Consider the following 18,198-nt stretch of genomic DNA (forward strand, 5'->3'; position numbering starts at 1 on the left):
ACACCCCAAAAGTGAGGCATGGTTTTGTTTTTGATAGAAACTAAATCCCACTTCTTTCTTAATCTTCTGTTGGTGGTGAGTTAGCAGTTTTTTATTCCTAGACTACTCTGAGGTTTTGAGCAGAGAATTACTTTAAATATACACAGCTGACTATGCAGCAAAGGGTAAATCTAAAATACAAAGATAACTGGGTTTTATATTGATACCCTTCTGGAAGGGAGGAGGAGAGGAGATAGAGCTCTTCCACGTAGCACTAGTGATGTCTATATTATGCATGCCATAAGGCAGCTTTTGTTTCAGGGATTGAAATCATGTGAGACCTTGATTTGAAAAAAAATAATTACAAAAAAAATCTTGTCTATATAGATGGTTAAGAACTGCTGATGGACAGTCAAATTTTATCACTGTGCTTTCACACAGAATCACAGGTTGGAAAGGACCTCAGGGATCATCTAGTCCAACCTTTCTGGGAAGAGCACAGTCTAGACAAGATGGCCCAGCACCCTGTCCAGATGACTCTTGAAGGTGTCCAACATGGCCGAGTCAACCACTTCCCTGGGGAGATTATTCCAATGGTTGACTGTCCTCAATGTGAAAAATTTCCCTCTAGTGTCCAATCGGAATCTCCCCAAGAGCAATTGGCGTCCATTCCCCCTTGTCCTCTCCATGTGACTCCGTGTAAAAAGGAAGTCTCCATCTTCTTTGTAGCTACCCCTTAAGTGCTGGTACATGGTGATGAGATCCCCTCTGAGCCTCCTTTTCTCAAGGCTGAACAAACCCAGTTCTCCCAGCGTATCCTCATATGGCAGGCTTCCCAGTCCTTTGATCATCTTGGTGGCCCTTCTCTGGACCCCTTCAAGACTGTCCACATCCTTTTTGTATAGAGGGGACTAGAACTGTACACAGTACTCCAGGCGTGGCCTGAGAAGTGCTGAGTAGAGTGGGATGATGACTTCTTTCTCTCTGGTGGCGATGCCCTTTTTGATGCAACCCAGCATTCTGTTGGCCTTCTTGGCCGCAGCAGCACACTGTTCGCTCATGTTGAGCTTTCTGTCCACCAGGACCCCCAGGTCCCTTTCCACAGAGCTGCTCTACAGCCAGGTGGATCCCAGTCTGTGCTGCACTCCTGGATTATGTTTTCCCAGGTGCATGACCTTACACTTTTCCTTGTTGAACTTCATAAGGTTCTTGCTGGCCCACTCCTCCAGCCTATCCAGATCTCCCTGCAGAGCAGCTCTCCCTTCTGGAGTGTCTACTTCCCCACTTAACTTGGTGTCATCAGCAAACTTCATCAGGCTACACTTGATGCCGTTGTCCAGATCACTTATGAAGATGTTGAATAACATTGGGCCCAATATCGATCCCTGGGGGACTCCACTAGTGACAGGTTGCCATTTGAGAAAGAGCTATTTGCTACCACCCTTTGGGTGCGGCCTGTCAGCCAGTTCCCCACCCACTGCACAGACCACTTGTCTAGGCCATAACGCATTAATTTCTCCAGGAGGAGGCTATGGGGGACTATATCAAAGGCCTTGGAGAAGTCCAGATAAACAATGTCCACCACCCGCCCCATGTCAACCAGGCAAGTCACTTTGTCATAGAAGGCCACCAGGTTTGTCAAGCACGATCTGCCTTTAGTGAATCCATGTTGGCTTTTCCCAATCACGTGCTTCATTTGACTTGTGATGGCCCCCAGGGGGAGTCGTTCCATAACTTCCCCAGGGATTGAAGTAAGGCTGATGGGCCTATAGTTACCCGGATCCTCCCTCGAGCCCTTCTTGTACATAGGGGTAACATTTGCCTTCCTCTAGTCCTCTGGGACATCCCCCGTTCTCCATGACTTCTCAAAGATTATGGAGAGCGGCCTTGCGATGATGTCAGCCAGCTCTCTCAACACCCTTGGGTGGATGGCATCAGGGCCCATTGATTTGTGGGGGTCAAGCTCCTGTAGTAATTCATATACCTACTCTTCCTTCACCGATGATGGGTCGGTGTTTAGTTCAATTGGCAATTTTGTTCCCAAAGCCCGGGACCTGAAAGTGCTGGTAAAGACAGAGGTGAAGAAGGTGTTGAGGACCTCTGCCTTTTCAGCATCATTGGTGATTGACTGTCCTTTTCTGTTTAACAGTGGGCCTATGTTTTCCTTCTTTTTCTGCTTCTGGTTGACATACCTGAAGAACCCTTTCTTGTTGTTTTTGACATCTACAGCCAGTTTTAATTCAAATTGGGGTTTTGCTTTTCTAAGTGCATCTCTGCAAGCTCTGGCTATGCCCTTGTAGTTCTTGACGGATAATCCTCCACTTCTCCATTTCTGGTGTGCTTCCCTTTTGGATTTGAGTAGACCCAGGAGGTCATGGTTGAGCCATGGGGGCCTCTTGCTCCGCTTACTTCCCTTTCCTTTGTAGGGGATAAATTGGCTTTGTGCTTCCAATAGAGAGTTCTTGAAGAATTCCCAGCTCTCACTAGCTCCTTTGTATTCCATGGAAGCTTCCCATTGAATCCCTCCCAATTGAGCCCTGAGTGCACTGAAGTTTGCTCTTCTAAAATCCAGAACCCTTGTCTTAGAGCTGACCTTCAGCATGTTCAGCAGGATCCCGAACTCCACAATATTGTGGTCACTGCAGCCAAGGCTATCACTAACCGAGATATTATAAAGCAGGCTTTCTTGGTTTGTGAGTAGCAAGTCCAGCAGCATCTCCTTCCTGCTTGGCACATCTAGCATTTGTATCAGGAAACAGTCCTCTATACATTCCAGGAACTTGGTGGATGACATGCAAGCTGCCCTATTGTTCTTCCAGCAGATGTCTGGGTAGTTGACGTCACCCATCAGGACCAGGTTCTGTTGGCCAGAAGCTTGCTTTAGCGCCCCAAATATCGCTTCGTCGCCATGGTTAGGTCGTCGATAGCAGGTGCCCACTGTGAGGTCCTTCTTGGAGATGACCCCTTTGACTTTAACCCAGAGGCTTTCGATACAGCAGTCACAATCACCATAGTTGACTTTGATACATTCAAGGTGTTCCTTGATGTAGAGTGCAACTCCTCCACCTCTTCTACCTTGCCTGTCTTTATGAAAGAGCTTGTAACCGTCCATTGTGATCCCCTAGTCATTTGAGGTGTCCCACCATGTTTCAGTTACTCCTATGATGTCGTACCCTTCTGAGTGGGCACGGAGCTCCAGTTCCTCCTGTTTGTTACCTAGACTGCGTGCACTCATGTACATACACTTGAGGTGTTTACTCTTTTGTTTCACCTCTTGGGAGACAGCTAAGGAACCTTTGTCACCACACTGCTTGGCCTGACTTACTCCCCCGTTGGATGTGCTGGTGTGAGTGTTTTGTCCACGGATCCCACCCCCCAGGTCCTTTAGTTTAAAGCCCGCCTCACCAAATTAGCCAGCCTACTGCTGAAGATTCCCTTACCCCTTTTAGACAGATGGATTCCATCCCTCCCTAGCATGTTGCCGTCATTGAAGAACACCCCATTGTCATAAAAGCCAAACCCCTCACGATGGCACCAACCACATAGCCAGGAGTTTCATGGTAATATTTCACAAGTTCTAATGAATATCTTGCGTGCCCCTTTGAAGCGCACCTTGAGTTTACTTCTGAAATAGAATTGTTAAAGAATAAACTTCTGAAAGTCTTCAAAATATTTACGTGGCCATAACTAGTAAGTTTAGGGAAGAATGTGAAGCAGTTTATAAAGCTGCACAAGCTGTTGCAGGAGGATCACTTCAGACTGAAAGAGCATGACTGCTACAGAACTATTCCTTGTTTAGGTATAAATGATGAAGGAAAGACACAGCCAGGTCAGCTGACCCAAACTGACCAACGGGATATTCCATACCATATGATGTCATGCTCAGTATATAAAGCTGGGGGAAGAAGAAGGAAGGGGAGGACGTTTGGAGTGATGGCATTTGTCTTCCCAAGTAACCGTTACGCATGATGGAGCCCTGCTTTCCTGGAGATGGCTGAACACCTGCCTGCCAATGGGAAGTAGCGAATGAATTCCTTGTTTTGCTTTTAATTTTGCCATTCTTTTGTCAGTGCTTGCAGCGATTAATAGAGAGAACAGTAAAAAATGTGTGGCTAATACAAAATAAAAACGGGGGAGCTGTGGGGGATGAATTTGCAAGTAACTTAGCACTGTTTGACACGTCCTTGAACTGAAGTAACGTGGCAGTAAAAAACAGAGACAGGAGCGTGGGAATGCCAAGAAGGGTTTAAGTAAGCAAAAACAAATGAGGCAGCGCAAATAGAACAGCTTATTAGAATGTAGCATAAGGTGCATGCTTAGAGCTAGCTGACAAATAACAGAAATTTTTTGTGCGTGTGATTGCATGAGGAATGTGTCGAAAAGATATATATGCAGTGAAAAGCTGACAATAAAGGTCTTCTGCAGAACATCTGTCAGGAGTCTATGACATTCATCCCTGCATTTTCCTAAGTTTATAACATAATTTCATAAGTAATGATCTCCCAACTGGTTCATATCCTCCCCTTGGTACTTAGCCTGATATGGTCTTCCATAGAGTATCTCGAAAGGGCTCAAATTTTCTTTAGCTCTTGGTTTTATGTGTATTCAGAGGCTTGCTTCCTGCCATATCTTTGCTATTTGTTGTTTTATCATGTGATTCATTTTTTCTACTTGTCCACTGGCTTGTGGTCTGTAAGGTGTATGTAATTGCCAATTGATTCCCAGTAGCTTGCTGACTTGCTGCACTACTTTTGCACAAAAATGTGTGCCCCTGTTTGATGAAATTATCGTAGGTACCCCAAATCGGGGTATTAGTTAATGTAATAGTACCTTAGTAACCTCCCTTGCTTTATTTGTTCTACAAGGAGATGCTTCTGGCCATCCAGAAAAGGTGTCTGTGAGTACCAATAGGTATCTATACCCTCCTTTTCTTTGACGTTCCAAGAAATCAATTTGCCCATGGTCCCCCAGTATATTTCCTTTCCCACTATTCTGCAATTTTACCTGGTTACCTGTGTTAGGATTATTTTTCAAATGTATTTCACATTGCTGAGTTACCTGCTGAAGTGTAGTATATAAATTTCTCCCTATTAATTTCCCATTTGAAAAGTTATACAGGGAGTCTGCCCCCCAATGTGTTCTATTTTTATGGTCCTCTTTAACAATTCCCCATATCTGTTTAGCAGGAATTCATCCGTCACTCAAATGGGCCCATCCTCTGGAGGGAACCCATCCTCCCATTTCTTCTATTAATTCTTTGTCAGCCTTAGAATATTCAATATTTTCTTGCTCACCTAGGCTCTTACTTTTATTATCTGGAATTAAGGCTAAAATCTCTTGCATTCTCTCCACTGCCTGTTTAGCCTCATAGTCAGCCAATCTATTACCTTTTTCCTGTTCAGTGTTACCCTTTGGGTGTCCTTGACAGTACATGATGGCAACTTCGGTTGGCAATTGGACTGCTTCTAATAAGCGCAGAATTTCTTCAGCATGCTTAATCTGCCTTCCTTGTGTAGTTAGTAGCCCTCATTCTTTCCAAATTGCTCCATGAGCATGGACAACTCCAAAGGAGTATTTGGAATCTGTCCATATATTTATCTTTTTCCCTTTTGCCAGCTCCAAGGCAACAATTTCAGCCTTTTGAGCTGATGTTCCAGCAGGTAGTGATTGAGCGTCAATTATTTTGTTCGCTGTTGTCATTGCGTATCTGGCCTTTTGAGTACCTTGTTGGACAAAGCTGCTTCCATCCGTGAACCAGGAATCTTGTGCATCTTCCAGAGGTGGTTCTTTCAAATATGATCTGCTAGAATATACAGCCTCTATGGTCTCTAAGCAATCATGTGTCAACGACTCAGATGTCACCCCACTGAAGAAAGAAGATGCATTTGTAACATTAGTTACTTCAATATTAGTATCGTCTGGTTCAATTGAAATGGCCTGGTACTGTAGAAATCGGGATGGGGAAAGCCAGTGATTCCCTTTCTGTTCCAACACAGCTGATACTGTGTGTGAAACCAGTACTGTGATCTTTTGGCCTAAGGTGAATTTCCGTGCCTCCTGAATATTCAAGACCACAGCTGCCACAGCTTGCAGGCACCCTGGCCACCCCTTGCTTACTTCGTCAAGCTGTTTAGAAAAACAGGCCACAGCTCTTCTGTAGGGTCCTAGCCGCTGAGCTGGGACTCCCAGAGCTATACCTTGTCTTTCATGGGAAAACAGCCAGAAGGTTTAGTCACATCAGGTAGGCCCAGGACTGGGGCCTTCATTAGTTCCTTTTAAGTGTCTTGAATGCATTTTGAGCTTCTTTGGACCAGACCAATCGAGTGGGGTTGTTTTTCAAAAGTTCATACAAAGGTTTTACTATTATTCCATAATTATAAAGCCATAACTGGCACCAGCCTGTCATTCCCAAAAAGGTCCTGAGTTCTTTTACCGTCTGAGGGAGGGGGATTCTGCAGATGGCTTCTTTTCCTTCTGTTCCTAATTCCCGTTGTCCTCCAGATAATTCATATCCAAGGTAGGTTATTTGTTGCCGCACCATCTGAGCTTTCTGTTGAGAGACTCGATACCCATTTAGTCCCAAAAAGTTCAACAAGCTGATAGTCCATTGTATACAGTCAGGTTTTGTTTCAGTTGCTATTAATAAAGTTGTCCACATACTGTAAAAGGACTCCCTCCCTGGAGGGAGGATCCCGCATTTTAAGTTCTCATCCTAATTGATTTCCAAATATTGCTGGACTATTTTTAAAACCTTGGGGTAACACTGTCCAGGTAAGCTGGGTTTTCCTACCAGTGGTAGGGCTTTCCCATTCAAATGCAAATAAATTTTTACTTTCTTTGGCTAAAGGCAAACAGAAGAATGTGTCTTTTAAATCTAATACTGTAAACCATACTTGATTATTTTGCAATTTAGTAAGTAAAGTATAAGGATTGGCCACCACAGTGTGTAAATCTTTAACAATCTTATTTATTCCTCTTAAATCTTGTACTACTCAAATTCTACCTTTTTCTCTTGTCTTCCTAGCTTTATTTTAACCAGTGGATCTGCTAGGGTAGATGCCCCAGGTCCCCGTCAGTCGACCTCTGTTTCAGCTATCAAGGTCTGTGGGGTCTCCTTGTGCTTTGGGCATTCATTTTTCCAGTGTCCTTCCTCCCAACAATACACACACTGATTCTTTCCCAGTCCCCCTCTATTTCCAAAGGGCCTTCCCCTTCCTCATCCTCTAAATCCTTCTCTGTTTACCATTCCTCTCTGTTCCAAGGCTGCCACCATAGCTGTCACCATCACTTTTGTCAATTTTCCTCTATCCACATTCTCCTGATTCCTCTAAACTTTCCATGCCTCCTCATGCAATTTCTCTAAGTTTCTTATTTCCTTTTTTCTTAACCTCTGTAGCTTCTTTCTTATATCTGTAGATGATTGCCCCAAAAATAGAGAGACAAGTTGTTCTTGTCCCACATCTGAGGAGGGATCTAGGGTAGTGTATTTTCGCATGGCATTTCTCAATTGATCCAAAAATTCACTAGGGGTCTCTTTCTGCCCCTGTTTGATAGCATATAATGCTGACCAATTTACAGCATTTGGAACTGCATTTTCTAATCCCAATTTTATCCAATCTCTGTATCTTTTTAATAATCTATAATCACACCCATCATTGGGGTCCCAATGTGGGTCAGTCAGGGGAATATAATCATCCACATTCCCTTGTAAGGTTCCCCCAGTAATTTGGGCCTGCACATGAGTTCATGCAGTTTTTAATACTGATTGTTTTTGTTTCCGTCACTTTCCCCCAAATCAAATCTACATCTGTCCACTCAGGGTCCTGTTTTTTTATTATTAATTCAAATCGTTTTGCTACTCGAGAGGGGTTATCCCGGTATCCCCTAGCTACCTCTTTCCAGGCATCTAAATCAGTAGTGGAGAAGGGTACTTTTACTCTAGCCAGCCCTCCTGGCTGGTTGATAGAGGGTTGATCCTCTATCTCCTCCCTTTTCTTTCTGGGGTTCATTATTTTCAAACATCTCTGCCCAATACTACATGCTGAACAGCACCTCTTGATTTTCTCCTGCTCCTTCCTTTTACGTCTCTTTTCTTTTTCTAAAGATAAACCAGAGGATCTTCTGGTGGACTATCAATACCGCAATCTCTCTGCCACTCTGGATGATTCTGCAGAGTAAAAAAACATATCTGCATACATAACCTCATCCCACTCTCCTTCTTTCCTTAAAAACAACATCAGCTGCAATACAGTGTTTTCTTATTCACACTCCCACCTAGCATCTTTCCGGTGTGCTAGGATACATCCTAGGGGGCTTTTCTTTGGAATTTTGATGCTCTGATTCCCCCCCATTCTGTTTTCTTATCTACGAAGCACACAAGATGTCAATGTGTACATAGATAGCACAATATTGGTCTGTAATAAAGTTAGCAATCACTTCGTTCCGGTAAAACCCCTTGTGGGATGGCAGAACCAAGGGTCAGAACTCCACACTTGCTTTGCAGCTACGCCGTGTCTCAGTCACTCATTCATTCACCAGTCACACCAGAGTTAACTTAGCTCATTCATACTTAGTTATCAATTTTACAATGCCTGATGGGTATATCCAAATTCAATGTCAACAAGCCAGTAGCCGAGTTCAGTAGCAATAAATTCGTACCACCAGAAGTACAAAACTTATGTGGGTTACATAAATCTACCAATACCAGAAAGCACGTTATTGCAGAAGTACAAGGCTTAACCTGCGCCCATACCCATGTACTAAATACCAGAGTACACCACTCACAATGAGTGTGCACAAAACCAAAAGTACAAATGTTTATAAAAGCTTTGTACCAATACAGAACAACCAAGGTACACTACCCATGATGAGTGTGCTCCACCAGATGTATCCCTCAGGCACTAGTAGCCTGGATATGGCGCTCCGCGTAGGACGTCTCCTACAGCTTACGAGAACCCTCAAAATGACTGGTCTCAAATTCCAAAAGAGAAAACCAAAAAACTTAAAGAATATCTTTATTTCTTTAGATGGTCCTTGTCTGCTCCCGCAGTGATCCAACTGAGGCGAGGAGTCCCTCCGGAAAATCCTGGGGGTACCCTAGGGAGTCCTGTTCTCAGCGGGTCCTGCAGCCGAGCAGAGTGGGTCCCATCTGGGGTGCCAAATTGATGCTGTGAAAAGCCAAACTCAGGACTCAATAGTCTGAACGACTATTAAGCAGGTATCCTTTATTGCAGTGCTGGACGCGCAGGGGCTCACTCCTCCTAATGTGTGTGCCTGCACAAGGTTAGTTGCACAATCTACACAAGCTCTACATACATATTAATTAGTCCGTGCCCCCAGATATACATATTCATTACTTTTCCAATAACTCATTATCATATGCAAATGTACATTGTGCATGCCTGCTGGTGTCTCTGGGTGGTCGTCAGGGGTCTCTGGATGAAGGACATACTCTTCCTCACTGCGCCCGCTAGTTAACTGTCGCTTTTGTGCAAACTCAGTTCTGAGATCACGTATATACTGTCCTTGAGGGATAGCCTGTTCTGGTTTAGTGTTTGCTCTGCAGTTCCTTATCTTTATGGTTCTGTACATCTGCTTTTCTAAGGTCAAATGTTGTCATTATAAATTTTTGTTTAGGAGCTTCTTGTCTTGAAGCCTTTCTGACTCCCTCAAAGCAACAAATTTTAGTCACAACAGCTCTAACTCTATCAATACAGCTTTTCGGGTGCCACGTGGGAATGGTCCCAGCCACAGTTAATTTACTGGTATAGGATAGCCCGTACTGTTGCTGTCCTTAAGATAAAATTAATGTCGCGTTAGAGTGGAAAATAAACATTCAGCTTGTCTTGTCAACACCTTTAAGAAGCCTGCATGGTTGACCAAATATTACTTCAGCAGGTAATAGCTGTATTACAGATCTTAGTTTTAGCGTGGAAACAGGACTTCTCTCAGAATAGTGCCTTTAGGTACCTTCAAACCATCTCCCTCAAAGACCCTTATTTACCTTTTGTTGACCTTGTTCTGAAATGGCAGGTGAAATCCAATTAATCATTACCAAGTTATTTGAAGCGGACAGCATATCTGAGCATTTACTGCTCTTGAGATCAATCATACTGATTAATAAATAACCTCGATAATTATAAAAAGCTATCTCCACATGAATAGGGGCAATTAACAAAGGTGTGATAGTGAAGATTTGTCTGAACTGGGTGTGGCAAGCAAGATAAGGCCCAGCTAATGAATAGTAAATAAAAGCTCTGCACATTTTTTGTACTACTGATCTGCTGTTGACTGCTCCTTTGAATTTTCTGTTCTGTAGGGTATTAAAGTTCATGTTTCCTCAAAATTTATTCTTCCTTTTTCATAATTTTTGTGTAAAATTTCAAGGCAGTTGTGCCAAAAGTTTTGTATAAATTTTGTAGTGTACAAAAAATAGCATCTTCTCAGCAAAACTGTATTTTTTAGGCTATATCAGCAAGGAATTAACAAAAACAAAGCCTAGCGTTTGCTCTGATCCTCTCGGATATCCACTTTTACCCCACTGGCTTTCAAAGCAGAATCACTCTGCTAAGCAAAACTGTCGGGATGTAACAGGGTGATGGAATTAACCAACCATGGATGTTGCTATACTCCTTGTACAGCCCTATCCAACTGGACATTAAGTCTGGGGATATGGAGTATACAAATCAGTGTATTCATTGATCTGTATTTTAGTCCCTAGGTAATCATTAATGTGAACGAAATAATAGACAATGTGCTTCTGTCGGAAGAGGATGACAAAATGTGGTTTTGTGTAGTGGACTGAGAAAACTGGCCAGGACTGCCAAGATTAAGAGCCAAGCAGGTAAAAGGTAATTCTGGCATGGGGAGATCACGACCACTGACTCACGGACCACCGACCCAAGTAATACCACCTACTCAAAAGAGAACAATGGGAAAGGACAACTGAGTCTGCGCAATAATTTACATGTGAAGCGAGCAAGTTTGTACCAATCACCAAAGAGAATACTATTGAATATGTATGGATAAAATGAATATGTATATTTTTGGTCTATATAAATCATATGGGAAGGGTGTGCAAGGTATGCATGTTGGGTCGAGCAATCCCCATGCATCCGGCGCCATGATTAAAGAATGCCTGCCTTTTAACACTACATTGTTGTTACAAGGTTTATTCCCAGTTTTGGTGACAATGACAGCATGTACCTTGCAAGGAAGTTGTAAAGATAATTCACATTAGAGATGGTGAAATACTCAGACTTCATAAATGGATCTAAAATAAATGTGCTGGTTTTGAACATTAAACTGTGATCTGAATATCTGTTGGCTTTCTTTTTCAGGATGGTCTGTGCTGGTGAAGAATGTTTCCACAGCACAGTAGTTTCCAAGGCAGAATGTGCTTTACTTGCCTGATTTTTAGCTTTTTTAATCAGTTTTCCACCCTCAGATCCATAGGGTTGGGTTTCAGCCCTGCAAAGCAGTTTGTATGTAAGTAGATAAAGACCCATGAGTTAACCGAGCTGCGAGGTTTTTAAAGAAAATTTTTCCCAGGAACACCCTCCTAACATAGAGCTGGTCACCCCCTCCATCCATGGCGGGCAGCAGGACAATCAGTATTTGCAGCCTGTAACAACCTGATGTAATTTCACAAAAGGTTGCATTTCTTAAAGCTATCTGTTGGCAAAACTCACCTGTTTTCCCATGCTTTCGTCAAGGTTCATCACCATCTACTTATGAGATTGTCATGGTGTCTCTCAGTGGAAGCCTCTTACTGTAGGTTGCTGTCAGTGTAGCAGTAACCATTCTCTGGAGGTGAGTGTTAGGGCAGTAGGAGAGGAACCAAGGTTGCCAAGGAAATGCGTGTAGTGATGAATTCCTGCAGGAGGCAAGTGTGATCAGGGAGCCCATGGGAAGAGCCTGCCAAGCCCCTGTGCTTCTTAGGGTCCTCCCAGGCTCTTTCTCCATCAGCCTGCAGCAGGGTGCATCAACAGTGGCTGGAGACTTGCTAGGGTGGGTGCTGTGTAGGGCAGTGAGATCTGGTTTTGTTTTATATCTGGTCCAAATTCTTCTCCCCCTCCCCAGCTTTTATATATATAATGTATTGTAAAATTATTGAGGAAAATTAAGAGACCCAAGCTCCTAATTTCTCACTACTGCCAACATTTTCATTTTTTTCAAGAACAACCTGAAGTCATGAGAAGAGGGACATTCCTTGAGGTGTTTATTTCTATGATGAAAAAGTAAACCATAATGTTTTGAGAAATCTCTTCAAAGAAAAGTTTTGGTCAGCTTTACTTGGAATGCAATTAGCCAAATGGAGGAGGGTGACGGGGTCATAAGATGTGTTTTATGCTAAAGGACAAAAAATTAGGGGGAGTGGAAAAGGTCAGCTCCATAATTAATTAAATAATTAATTAAATCAGCTCTATCCCAGCTATCAGGTCTGTACTGCCATTAGTTATATCCTGTTATTAATTGGATTGGGTTCAAAATACAAACAGCTCTTCATGCTTATCTAACACCTCATGACTTGTTTTGCTCCATTTCTGCTGTGCCAGGCGCTGCACATCAAATTATTCCTTCAAAGATCTCAGTACACCTGTGGTGGTGGAAAATATTACAATGACGAACAATATCTCCGATAAGATTTCAACAGTGGATTTGACTGGCCCGGTATGTCTAAGTTATATATCTGACAAGGGAACTGTATCCCTGGAGTTTGCCATCTCTGAAGAGACAATTTCCAGTTCTGAGTTACCGTTCTCCTTTGCTGTCTCGATAACACCCCCCGATTCAGCCCCAGAGCAGTGATGGCCCACAGCTTCTTCCAGCTGCAGCTTTCTTCCAGAGAGAAGAGTGGATGAAGGACTCGGAGGTGTATGCTGGCGAGCTGACGGACTGACATTCCCCATGTCATTTTCTTTGCCATGGCTTCAGACTGTCAACTTGTACCACAGCAGTATTAGAAAATGCAGGAAAATTGAAATTTTTTATGGAAGTGGAAAAAAAGCATAGATATATGTACCTTATCTCTGTCATGTGTTGTGTTAAAAATTTACTGTAGACACATACATCTTTCCATATTATCTCTTCCTGTGGGATGAGTCATGGGAAAAAATGCGTGGGGGGGGATTTCTGGTAATTTTTACAAAGATTTCCCAATCCCTCTGACTCACACGTGAATACCACATGTTATGCCGAGACCTAACCTTTTGCAGATGGTTTCCTACTAGCTGTACATCTCTGTGGCTACGCTAATGTTACTGGATGGTTTGCAGTTTCTTAAGTCACCAGCTTTGTGATTTTTTTTTTTATCTGCCCACTTTTACAGCCTGAAGGATGATACTGTCTATTAATCTTTAAACCAAGTGCTGCAAATTTCCCAGCACTGACGACCTCTGCCACTGGCGTGACACCAGCTTGCTAAGGAACAAGTCTGGCTGTTCTCCCCATTCAGGTGACAGTTACAGAGGACAGGTTAGTCTGAGATCTGGCATGGAGAGGGATGGGCATGCTCCCTGGGTCTGGCCAGCCTAGTCCAACTTCATGCCCTTTGCTCACTGCTGCTAGGAACCCAGCAAGAGCTGTGGGGTATATAATTTTCCATTTATCTTACCAACTTTCTTGGCCTACCTCTTGCATGTTTCCCATACAAGTAGATGGAAAGCTGAAGAAAGCAGGAGAAAAGCCCTTTGACCAATAGGTATTCCTCCAAAAGGGGTCTGGCATGGTCCATTCCTCCTTTGTGCTCACATGTCGCAGAGCACTGACAGTTATCTGCAGAACCATAGAATCGTTAAGGCTGGAAAAGACCCTTAAGATCATTGAGTCCAACCACTAACCTATCACTGCCAAGTCCACCACTAAGCCATATCCTCAAGCACCACATCTACCCTTCTTTTGAATACCTCCAGGGATGGAGACTCAACCACCTCCCTGGGCAGCCTGTTCCAATGCCTGACAACCCTTTCGGTGAAGAAGTGTTTCATAATATCCAACCTAAACTTTCCCTGATGCAGCTTGAGGCTATTTCCTCTCGTCCTATCGCTTGTTACTAGGGAGAAGAGACCAACCCCCGCCTCGCTACAACCTCTTTTCAGGTAGTTGTAGAGAGCGATAAGGTCTCCCCTCAGCCTCCTCTTCTCCAGGCCAGAAAACCAGAAACACAAACGATATAGCCGCTCACCACCCGCTGACCGACACTGCCTGTCCCCGAGCCATGATTGCTGCCTCCCTCCCCTGGCCAGCTCCTCCCACTTAACATACTGGGCATGACGTTACATGATATGGAATATCCCTTTGGCCAGTTTGAATCCGCTCTCTTAGCTGTGCCCCCTCCCCTCCCGGCTTCTTGTGCACCCGGCAGAGCATGGGAAGCTGGAAAAGTCCTTGACTGGTACAAGCACTACCCAGCAACAACCAAAACATTGGTGTGTTATCAACATTGTATTCATACTAAGTTCAAAGCACAGCACTATGCCAGCTGCAGTGGAGAAAATTAACTCTATCCCAGCTAAAACCATGACAGGGAGGTTTAGATTGGATATTGGGTAAAATGTCTTCACCGAAAGGGTTGTCAAGCATTGGCACAGGCTGCCCAGAGAGGTGGTGGAGTCACCATCCCTGGAGGTGTTCTGAAAACAAGTAGACGTGGCACTTCAGGACATGGTTTAGGAGACATGGGGGTGTTGGGTTGGCAGTTAGACATGATGATCCTAGAGGTCTTTTCCAAGCTTAATGATTCAATGATTCTATGATTCTATAGTGAAAGTAATGCTCTCAGGGCTCGTGTTTCCACACCAAATGTGTGAATGGGAAGGCTACGGCCTATGCATTTCCTCCTCTTCCAGGCTTGGATGAGGCCAGACGTTCACTGTGGAAGCTGTTTATGGAGAGTCTGGCCCCAGCAGGATGTGCTGTGACACCAATATGCTCATGTAAGCCCCTGTATGTGACACTTATCAAAACTGACTTAGGACAGGCACAGAAAGATGAGGCTCTCCTGCACAGATCCATGCAGGCGTTAAGCATTTCAGAGACTTGAGTGAAAATCCATGTGCTGTGCTACAAAGGCAGTCAGACTTCAGTTACCATTACAACACCTCTGGATTTGTCCCAAAAGGGGAATTTTAGTAACTTTTCTATTAGCAGAGATGGAAAACAGACCTGATTCTGAAGCTGCGGGGAGACATTGGCCATCCCTGGCGGAGGCTTGTCTGCAGCAGGGTGCTTTCTCCTCTGACATTAGCCATATTCCCATTCAAAACATTGCTACTGATGCCATTTTCCATGGTCCAATGGAAACACATGCTTGCGTGTCCGTGGTGGCAAAGACCAACCCCTTGCCCATAACAGGTTGTGCCATATTGGTCCCCCTCTTTCCGTACCTCTACTCAGTGAGCTGCTCCTGCCTGTCCACAGCCTGTAACACCCGCCTCAGGTTCCCCTTCTCTTTGCTCTCCTTAATACCCCTGCTCTTTCTTCATGCTGCTCACCGCACAGAGACAAAATCCACCACCCCCTTGTCAAAATTCATGGAGCTGTTTCCTCATCCTCCTGTAAATCCCTCCTCAAGACCCGCTGCTGCCTCAACGCCTGCAAATCCTGCCTGCCTGTCAGCGGTAAGGCAGGGCTAAGCACAGACTTCCAGTTCTCCGACAAAGTCTATTTGTTTTCTTGCTGCCCTGTTCCCTGTGTTGGCCTGCTTTTGATATCCGCTATTTTCCAGCTGAGGCATGGACTGGAAAATCCCTCTGCCTGTCATCTGTGAAAAATACCGATACAGTACTGAGCGTAATGGGCTTTGGTTCTGGACTGGTGTATTCCAGCACGAACACAATGCAAACGGTGATTGGGGTGAAGATGCCGATAATTGTGGTACAATATAATGTAACATAATACTGTACTATTGATAACAACGAGATGAACAGCAGTGCATGTGTGCATGCATGCACTAAACAAATTATATTTAAAGGCTGTTACGGTTACAGAGCCAAGCACGATAAACTTAGGAAACAGCATCAATAAATTTCTGTGTAAATTTGGAATGTTGTACTTGCTTTTCCTTTGTTCTTCAGTCGCCTTTTGTGTATGGAGCCATATTAACGTCCTCTCAAGGTACAATTCTTAGGAAAGCTGGCAGGCAATGTTTTTGAAGGGGATGGCTATGCACTTTCCAAATAAGCAAGGGCAGCAAGGGCAGATATGATACTGAGCAGCACGTTTGGAGTCACGGATAAGACAAAGATCTTTTCTGTATATAGCTGCTGAAGGGTAAGAACTAGTGTGCTGGTTTTGGCTGAGAAGGGGTCAATTTTCCTCCTTGGCGGGGGGTTGGTTACCTTTCCAGCTTCCAGCAGAGCGCATCGGCGCTGGGAGGGGCAGGGCCATGATGGGGGTGGCTGACCCCAACTGGCCAATGGCATGTTCATTCCATACCATGTGACACCATGACCAGTATATTAAGGGGGGGGCAGTTTACGGCTCGGGAGAGGTACGGCATCGGGTGGTGAGTGGCTGTGTCGTGTGCGGTTTGTTTCGGCGGTTCATTCCCCCCCGGTTTTGTGCCTCTCGTTGTTCTCCTTTACGTTGCATTTTTGTTGTTTCTTTTAATTTTAATTATTAAACTGTTCTTATCTCAAGCCACGAGCGTTACCCTTCTGATTCTCTCCCCCATCTACCGGTGGGGGAGTGAGCGAGCGACTGTGTGGGGCTGAGCTGCCAGCTAAACCACAACAACTAGATACTAATTCTCTCAAATGTACAAAACCTTATTGCATTCACAGCTTTGGTGTTAAAACAAACTGGCAATTAAATCAGTTAAATATTTGATTTGTGTTTACCAGGGATGTGTTATGCCTGTAGGATGTGTTGTTAACCTTTGCAGCAGTTCAACAGTGCAGTAGGTGTGATGGCTAAAGGATGACAAAGGCTTTAGTTTAACTGTGGAATGTAACTATGAGATTTATTTGTAGCACATAACTGAGCTGCAGAACCTAAATTTTTCACACAGAATTTTCCAGTTACTGGGGTTACTCATGGCAGGTATGTAGTAGGCAGGTGTAAGGACTCAGCTCCTTGATTCAATACCTCGTTCTGCATAGCATCATGGTTTGTGTCCGTTCAGAGCCCCATTAAGGTAAAACCATGATGTAGCAAGCTTCCTTCTGGACTCTGACGGGGTCTAAAGTTTGTTCATCTTCAGCTCACAAGGTATTACCAGGGCCATGGGGAAATATCTAAAGGAGGAAATTGTCAAAGCTATTTCAGGAAATAAACTCAGAGGATGGTGGCAAGTGAGGCAAAGGATGTAGAGACTGAAGTTGTGAGAAGCCTGCCTTTGACCTGGTATTTGCTCACCAGGAATAAACTAATGTAATTCTGCAAACTTGCACACAACAAGCTCAGGTCTTGTTAACCACAGAGGATAGTTAGACCCAAGGAGCAATGCTCTGTCTGACATTGACCAATAAACCAAGAGAATAAAAAAATACCAAGGTCTTCACAATACTTCACCAGCCTGAAGTTTAATCCTTTGACATCTGTAAGGTGGTTTAAAACTCTCCTTTATGGTGATTGACTGTGCTCTGCAGATGACACCACAGGAATTTACTGCACTGAAACATAAGACCTTAATGAAGACAAGAAAAAATGCTTTCCTTCTAATGCAAGCAACTTTGTCTGGTTTTCCCTTTAACCATGTAACACAATAATTCAGAGACAGGACTTGTGTGGTTGTTAAGTTGCCATGATGGATTTTACAAAGCAGAAAATAATGTCAAGTTTATGTATGTGTGGTAGAAGCTGCTCTTTGGAAATACATCTTAATTATGGGTAAAAATACTAAGCCATAACTTGTATACTTATTTTAAAAACTTAATTTTTTTTTCAGCACCATAATTCTAAACATTAGCACTTCACTGAGGTTAGTATTTATAGGCTGGATACTGTAAGGAGGTAGCCCAGGAAATGTTACTTGATGATGGTGGTTATTAGACATGCCTATTTGTGACCCCTCATATTTATCGCTATTTAATTATAGAATGATGGCCATAATGCCCTAAATTATGTCTGAGAACAAAAGGCAATTACATTTGTGAGACCATTATATGCCAACACTTGCAACTTCTTAAAAAATAGTAATGACTTCTGGGATGAAATCTTTTCGGCCCCATGTTGACTTTCTCTGTGTGTATGGAGTCTAGTAAAAGTCAAGATCAG

Source organism: Phalacrocorax carbo, chromosome Z (genome assembly GCF_963921805.1).
Source record: "Phalacrocorax carbo chromosome Z, bPhaCar2.1, whole genome shotgun sequence".
Taxonomy (NCBI): Eukaryota; Metazoa; Chordata; class Aves; order Suliformes; family Phalacrocoracidae; genus Phalacrocorax; species Phalacrocorax carbo.